This window comes from Suncus etruscus, chromosome 9 (assembly GCF_024139225.1).
Source record: "Suncus etruscus isolate mSunEtr1 chromosome 9, mSunEtr1.pri.cur, whole genome shotgun sequence".
NCBI lineage: Eukaryota > Metazoa > Chordata > Mammalia > Eulipotyphla > Soricidae > Suncus > Suncus etruscus.
The window spans coordinates 43,380,066-43,388,306 of NC_064856.1; the positions used below are offsets into that span (position 1 = coordinate 43,380,066).

Genomic DNA, 8,241 nt, shown 5'->3' on the forward strand with positions numbered 1-8,241 from the left:
TCAATTTGTCAACTGCTAAATGAGTGAGAAAATCTATAAATTTAAAGTAGTATATAACTGACTTAAATTATTATTACTATCAATTGAGAAGATTAACAATGTATACAATATAGAATAATTATTGGAATTAATAACTTCATCTTCAAAGTTTTAAAATCTTTAATATGTAATAAATGCCACTAGAGATATAATTAATCTTATCTTGTCAAAATATTTTATTAAAATTATATTTATTGTACTAGACAAAGTGGTATTAAATTTAAAGTAGACTATGTGTTTTTTAAAGTACATCGCAAATAAAGTCAGCATTATCCACTGAGGAAAATTATCTTAAGAACTATAGTCTTTATTTTTATAGATATTTTTTCAATGATTGCTCATAAAAAAGGATGAGTTAGGTTGATTCTATTACAATATCCTAACTATAGAAAACTACACAAAATTATCATAATTATTATTTGTATTGTAATATATTCATTTATATTAAAATTTATCACAGTTATGCTAAAAGAATTTATAAAATGATTCTAAAAGTAGATACTTTTTTGTTTTTTTGGAAAAGCTTCACAAATTTGCATGTCATCCTTGTGAAGGGGGCATGCTAATCTCTGTATTGTTCCAATTTTACTCTACGCGCTACCGATGCGAGCATTAAAAATAGATACTATTTTTTTGTTTTTGTTTTGGTTTTGGTTTTTGGTTTTGGAGCCACACCTGACAGTGCTCAGGAGTTATTTCTTGGCTCTGCACTAGGAATCACTACTTGCAGGTTCTGGGAACCCTATGGGATGCTATAGATGAATCTGGTCTGGCCATGTTCTAACTGGATAATGTTTAAAGATGTAAATTTAATTAAGTAGCCGAGTACTCAGAAAAAACATAGAACAATTGCATGGCAGTAAATCAGAGGATAGTCCTTGCTGGCTGACTATGCTTTGGGGGTGTATTAACCTACCTGCTTGCAGTCAAATAATGGAACCATCTGAGTGCCAAAGATATGACCTATGATTTTGCTTTGTGTAATACGAACACCCTACACACTGCACTATTGTTCTGGTATTAAACCTTGTTTTGTTTTGTTTTGTTTTGTTTTGTTTTGTTTTACAGAGTATACAAGTATCTGTGATTTACCCATATCTTCGCTTTTCTCCCACTGGAATAGGTGGATTTTATTTGAGGAAATTTACCTAAAGCTATATTTTCAAGAAAGTCTCCAAATGACTTTTTCCATAAGTTTTTCAGAAGCTACTGTGCTTATATTTTTTTCTAATTTTCTCTGCAGACATTTTCTGAATCCTATTATCTGACATTGACAGGTAGCTAGAGAATAAGACCATATTAGAAAACATTTTCATAACATGATGCAGAGTAATGGTATCTATGATATATGGTTACTGAAGAGAAAAACATGTATTCAAAGTTTTTCAGAGAACATATTTATTAAATTAAATATTTTATATCATCATTATTTAAAGAACCACTGTTTTTTATTTTTATTTTGATCAAAGTGAATTACAAATATTTCACAGTAATATTTTAGGTTCATAGAGACATTGAATCAGGGGCATTCCCACTACCAATGTTGTCCTATCTCCAACACTGTCCCCAGCATACATTCCATATCTCCTTCCTTTATTCCCAAGGTTGCTTGTCTAAGTGGTGCCCTCTGTGTCTAGCTTGTTGTAGATTGGGTATTGATTCTGTTGTTGTTGACTTTGGATTTGGTATTTAAGTTGATCATTTTTTATTTCTACTTAATGTTCATACAACTGTTTGGTCTTGGTAACCACCATTATTTCCCCCTCAATTTGTGAGGTGGAACAAAGTGGTTCAAGTTACATGATTTTGTTTGAAGGAAAGAAAAAAATAAAATATGGCAAAAATAAAATAAGCAAAAAAATGGGAGGAGTCCATCTAGAGGCTATAAATATCAATTTAAAAGAAGAAGGGGAAAAAGGAAGAAAAATAGCAATACTCAATTTTTTTAATCAAACAAAAAACTCAAAAAGCAACACACCAATAAAAACAACAACCACACAATAACCACGGTCTTGAAATAAAAACAAAACAAAGCACAAAAACTATGGAAAAAAACAAACAACAAACAACAACAATGACAAAACAAAAAAAGTAATTTGTGCTTCTCTCTTTTTTTTCTTGCATAGGCACAGTAAATATTAGGGAGTTTAGAAAAGGGAATTCCCTTAGCCTAAGTGACACAGGGTTTCTCTGTTCTTGAAGTATACTGTCATGGGAATAACTACAGGCCTCTGTACATATTTTTTTACTCTTCCCTAGGTCCTTTTGTGGTGTCTGGATACTTTCTGCTCCATTGTGGATGAGAAAATCATGCCTCTGTAGCTAGAGATTTTGATATTTGCCCAGGTCAAAGGATGGATCCCAAGATGAAATCTTTCTTTAAGGTTCTAGGAGTTCTGTTCCATCACTGTTGTTTTAATCAGTCTTCTGTAGTTGGTGGTCTTGGGTTTTGCCTCGATCCTAGGATGAAGCATAGGATAGAGTCTTTCATTATGATATGATCAGTTGCAGTTCTCTCAATCAGATCAGTTAGAGATCTTGGTTGTTGTAGAGATTATAGGCCAAGACCTAGACTAGGGTCCTTTTTATTGGTCCCAGGATAAGTAAAAAACCATTGTTTATAGAGTTATAGATAGTTGAGTCTTAAGCATATAAGATTTAAACACCAATCCCACAGTTTCATGTTTTTGCCACCAGTATTTTTCCACTCCACTTATCTCTACTTTTTCTTTACCTACATCCATTTATCAATTTTGTTACTTTTCTTTGCTTGTGTTGGTTTCTAAGTCAAACCTAAAGATCCTTGTGGCTTACTCCTGAATGTGGAATCAGGGATAATTCCAGGTGGGGCTCAAGGGACTAAATGGGTGTGGGGATAAAGTTTGTGTCAACATGCCTAAAAGTTAAGTCTCCTACCTGTGTTTTTTCAGCACAAAGTTCTAATTTTAAAATTCAGCAATGCTGACAAATAATGCTGATGTGGAACAGGACCAGGTTTAAAATTCTACAGTGCTGACATATAGGGTTTTTCTGAAACAAGACCTATAGAAAACTAATTATGAAAACTAACTATAGATTATCAAAATATTATAAAATACAGGAAAATATATAAAATATATGATTGTATGATTCTAACTACATTATTGACATAATTAAACTATCTAATAAGTCATTGAGGAGGAAGAACAGGTGGTTTCCATGCCTTATATGCATCCACCCTATTCTTTAATACCAACAATAAATAAATAGCTTTCCAATTAACATTAACAGTGGTATTGGTAATGTTTGGCATAGGTTCTTGGAAATCTATTTTTTAAATTAGTACAAAGAAATCTGATACTTGTAATATATTTTGTTTTATAGCTTAAATAGTTATGCTTCTATTATTGACTATAATCTAAAAAATTCACTAAGTTCCATACATAAATTCCAGGCCTTATTTACACTGCATGCAAGTTATGTTCAACATTGCTCACAGAGGTCTTGTTCATGATATTTATATTGGTATAGTGCCTCATGATTGAAGCTCTTGATCGCCACACTTAACTGTTGTATATATGAATTGTTTCATGATACTGAGAGCTATTGCTCATTGTTCCACTGTTTCTTACTTGTTCTTATATTTTCCCTATCCCAGATCATGAAGTATAAGAACTTATGCTTTTTTTTGGGGGGGTTGGGTTTTAGGGTGATACCTGGAAGCACTCAGGGGATACTCCTGGCTCTATGCTCAGAAGTTGCTCCTGGTGGGCTTGAGGGACCATATGGGATGCTGGGATTCAAACCACTGTATCTTCAGCATGCAAGGCAAATGCTCTACCTCCATGATATCTCTCCAGCCCTATATATTTTTTATGTTTAAGAATGGACACACTTTCCAAAAGAATATTGTGTCCTCTTCCATAGCTTAGATATCTCTAGCATAAACTATTCTTGCTAACTGAATGATTTCCCCCAATGAAGGCAACTGATAAAATGGCAAACTGGGCTCACTAAATTGCCTTGCAACACTTCTCTATCCAATATACTTCAAGATAACATTAGTATCAACCAAATGGCCAAATGTCGAAAATCAAAGTAATGAACTCTAGTCTCCCTGACCACCTTGGAAATGTCCCCAAGAAAAGTTGATAAAAGGGAACATTGAAAAAATACAAATTTTCTAAATCATTAGGTAAATCATTATAGTTAATGTTAATAATCTAAATGAAGAACACCATATCAATAGTTTTCAAAATCATCAGATACATGGTTTTGAAAAACCAACTTAATGATAGAGTATAAAGTACAGTAGGCATTAAAGTTTCTCTTGAAAGAAAGAGGATGGCATCTGAATTGTAAAGTAGTTCATGTTAATAGATTGAAATATATTAATATATTCAAAGTAGTATTCCCTCACATCATTGTACAGATTCAAGAATATCCCCAATTAAATTTCACAAATGCTTTAAATTTGCATGAAATTATACAAATTCTTGAATAGAAAAACTAATTCTCTGAAAAAAGTAGTTGAGAAATTATAATATTTCTTGGGTTTAAATTATATTAAAAAGTTATAGTAATCTAAACTTTTTGGTACTAAAATAAAGACTCTAGATCAATGAGGCAGAATTATCAGAACTTAAAAAATCCTTTAGATGAATGAACAGTTAATCTACCACCAAGGAACTAAATAATTACATAAAATAGGGAAAGAATGGGGCCAGAGCAGTAGCTCAGCAATAGGGCATTTGCCTTGCATGTGGCTGACCCAGGAGAGATTGCAGTTCAATAACTCAGTAACCCATATGGTCCCCCAAGCCAGGAGTATTTCTGAGCACATAGCCAGAAGTAATTCCTGAGCAACACTGGTCTGGCCCAAAAATAAAAAAAAAATTTGAGAAAAAATTGTCATTAAATAGTATTGGGATAATTGGATAGCTGTATTTTAAAAAATGAAAATTATAATCATACCTCATAATATTTTAAAAAATAACTCAAGTAAAATAAAAACCAAATTTAGAACAGAATCAATATAATACATTAAAGAAAACATAAAAATTAAGTAAATGCACCTCAGAAATCTCTTCAATTATTCAATTTCAGAGGCATAGACAACAAAATAAATGGTGTATACTACTTTAACTTAAAAATAAAGCTTGGCTATGGGATATATTTTTTTAATGTTTTTGCAAATGTGGTATTTCAGGTTTTACAAATATAGCTTAAGTTATTAGTATATTAAATTTACAATAGATATTGTATTTGTGTATATAAATATGTATTTTATTTATATATGCATGCATTTTTATATTTCTAGGCACCATGATTACAAACATGTTTATATTTGGGTTTCAGTTATGTAAAAGAGCACCCCCCCTTCATCAATGCAGTCATCCCACAACCAATGCACACCATCTTCCTCCTCCGCTACTCCCTGCCTGTATTTGAGAGAGGAATTCTATTTTTCTCTACTCATTAACATTCTCATAATAGTTGTTAGTGTATTTATTTCTCTAATTGCACTAACAACTCTTTGTGGTAATTTTCATATCGAGGGCTGGTCCTTCCAGTACTCATCTCTATTGTCTCTGTGTATTATTTCAATAATGTCTTTTATTTTTTTTAAATACCACAGATAAGTGAGATTTTGCTGTGCCTATCTTTATTCCTCTCACATATTTTACTCAATATAATAGTTTCCATGTCCATCAATGTACAGGAAAATTTCATGACTTCATTTCTCCTGGTGGCTGCATAATATTCCACTTGTATATGTACCACAGTTTCTTTAGCTACTTACCTGTTTTAGGACATCTGGGTTGTTTCCAGATTTTGGCTATTGTAAATAGAGTTGCAATGAATATAGGTGTGCAGAAGGCATTTTTGTCTTGTGTTTTTAGTTCTTGGGATATATACCTAGGTGTGGAATCACTGGATCATATGGGAGCTCAATATCATGTTTTTTGAGAAATCTATTTTTTCCTTGTTAAGTTCTGTTAGTTCCTTGGATATCTTGGACTTTAGACCCTTATCTGATGGGAATTGAGTGAACAGTTTCTCCCATTCTGCTGTTGGTCCTTGTATTCTAGTCAATATTTCTATTTAGGTGCAGAAGCTTCTCAGCTTAATATAGTCCCATTTGTATATTTCCACTTCTATTTCGTTGGACAGTAGTGTCATCTTTGAAGATGCCATTAGTCTCAATATCATGGAGTGTTTTACCTACATGTTCTTTTATATCTTATTTTCCAGGTCTGATATTAAGGTATTTAATCCATTTGGATTTGATCTTTTGCATGGTGTTCACTTTCTTGCATGTGGCTGACCATTTGTCCCAACACCATTGTTGAAGAGATTTTCTTTGACTCATGTTTTGTTTCTTGCTCTTTCAGAAGAGATGAAGTCATAAAATTTTCCTATACATGGATATATTTGGAATCTATTATGCTGAGTGAAATAAGTCAGAGGGAGAGAGATAAACACAGAATGGTCTCACTCATCTATGGGTTTTGAGAAAAATGAAAAACATTTGTGTAATGATTCTCAGAGACAAAATAGATGAGGACTGGAGGGTCCAGCTCCTGACATGAAGCTCACCACAGGGATTGTTTAGTGAAGTCACAGAAATAATTACACTGAGAACTATCATGACAAAATGTGACTGAATGAGAGAAATAGAAAGCCTGTCTAGAGGAAAAGGGTTGGTGTAAGTAGGGTGGGAAGGAAGGACACTTGGGATATTGGTCATGGAAATGTTCACTGGTGAAGGATTTTATACATACATAGATATATGTATATATGTGTTTGTATGTGTGTGTGTGTTGAAAATTTTAAAAACAGAAAAGAAAAGATAAGGCCTCCCTCCCAATTTTTACCACAGGCTATGTTCTTTACACTGACGGTATAGAAAGAGAAGGTACAGTAAATGTACCCCATATACACCTCAACCCAGGCTCTTTGCATGGTTTGCATTGTGAATTGGGGGACAAAAAAAAGATTAATTGAGTATGTCTGGGGAAAAAATTTAATAGAAAAGAAATTTAAGATAAAAATATCACAAATTGGTGAAATCTTTGCATATAACATATTAGATAAATAATCAATATCTAGTGTTTATGAAATGCTCACAAAGCTCAATCACTAAAAAATTCAATAAACCAATCTGAAATATAGACAGGAAAATAAGAGGTATTAATCAAAGAAGACAATATTTATATATTTAATAATAAGATCAATATTTTATATAATATTCAAAATATGCAATTTTAACTATAAAGCACATGAAGGTATACTAAATATATTTTAACCAGATTATCAAGTATTGTAAATTTTTGAGCATATATAATTTCTATTCTTGTACAGTTCAATATGGTGAAGTTAAATTGAAAAATTGTCCATTATCTGCTAAAATTGATTTTATTCACACTTTTTGTATATTTGCTTTAACCTGTACAGATAATTTTACACAACTTAAAAGCTTAAGACACCATAAAACTAATTACAGTAGCTCTATTTCTAATAGGCACATATAGAAGTCAGTCAAAATGTAATTAATATAATATAACTAATTATGTTGTAGCATATTTTTATATTATTTGAATGCAAGCAATTAAAATGAATGAACAATAGTTCAATAGCAATAAATATCAAAAATAGTGTTGAACAAGTAATTAACATAAAATAATGTATTAAATATAATTTAATTTTCATAAAATTGAAATATAGACAAAACTAATATAATGTTAAGCAAATACTTTGGACTATGAATTTTGATAAAAAGCTGGATATGAAGTTTTAACAAAGTATTATGTATATACATATATACATAAATTATATATTTCCATCTACATTCAACTGTAGATAATAGATAATATTAGGAAATTATAATATTTAATATTGTGATAATATGTAATATAAAATAATATGTAGTGTGATCTTATATCAAATTGTTGTATAATAGATGATAGATAATAGAAATATGGAAGGTGGAGTGATATTTACATTGTAATAAATTTTCTAAACATAGAATCTACCCTATATATTTGAACAGGTAATGACTCATAACTTAGGAATTTATAAAATATGTAATTTCTTATATTTTGGATATTTTTTGGACACACCTTACTGTACTCAAAATTTATTCCTGGTTTCTCTGGTGGAGCTCTGGGAACCAATATATTGGGTGCATTTAACTTTTCATTCATTCATTTAATAATTGAA

The 8,241-nt window shown here is 31.2% G+C and overlaps 2 non-coding genes across 2 annotated transcripts; one reads left to right on the forward strand and one right to left on the reverse strand.

The window, feature by feature from the left end:
* Positions 1-548: 548 nt before the first annotated feature.
* LOC126019982 (U6 spliceosomal RNA) lies at positions 549-650 on the reverse strand. Its single transcript, XR_007499577.1, has one exon. It is a non-coding gene; the product is annotated as a U6 spliceosomal RNA (small nuclear RNA).
* A 6,229-nt stretch (positions 651-6,879) lies between these two features.
* LOC126019412 (small nucleolar RNA SNORA51) lies at positions 6,880-7,012 on the forward strand. The gene has a single exon (XR_007499128.1). It is a non-coding gene; the product is annotated as a small nucleolar RNA SNORA51 (small nucleolar RNA).
* Positions 7,013-8,241: the final 1,229 nt, after the last annotated feature.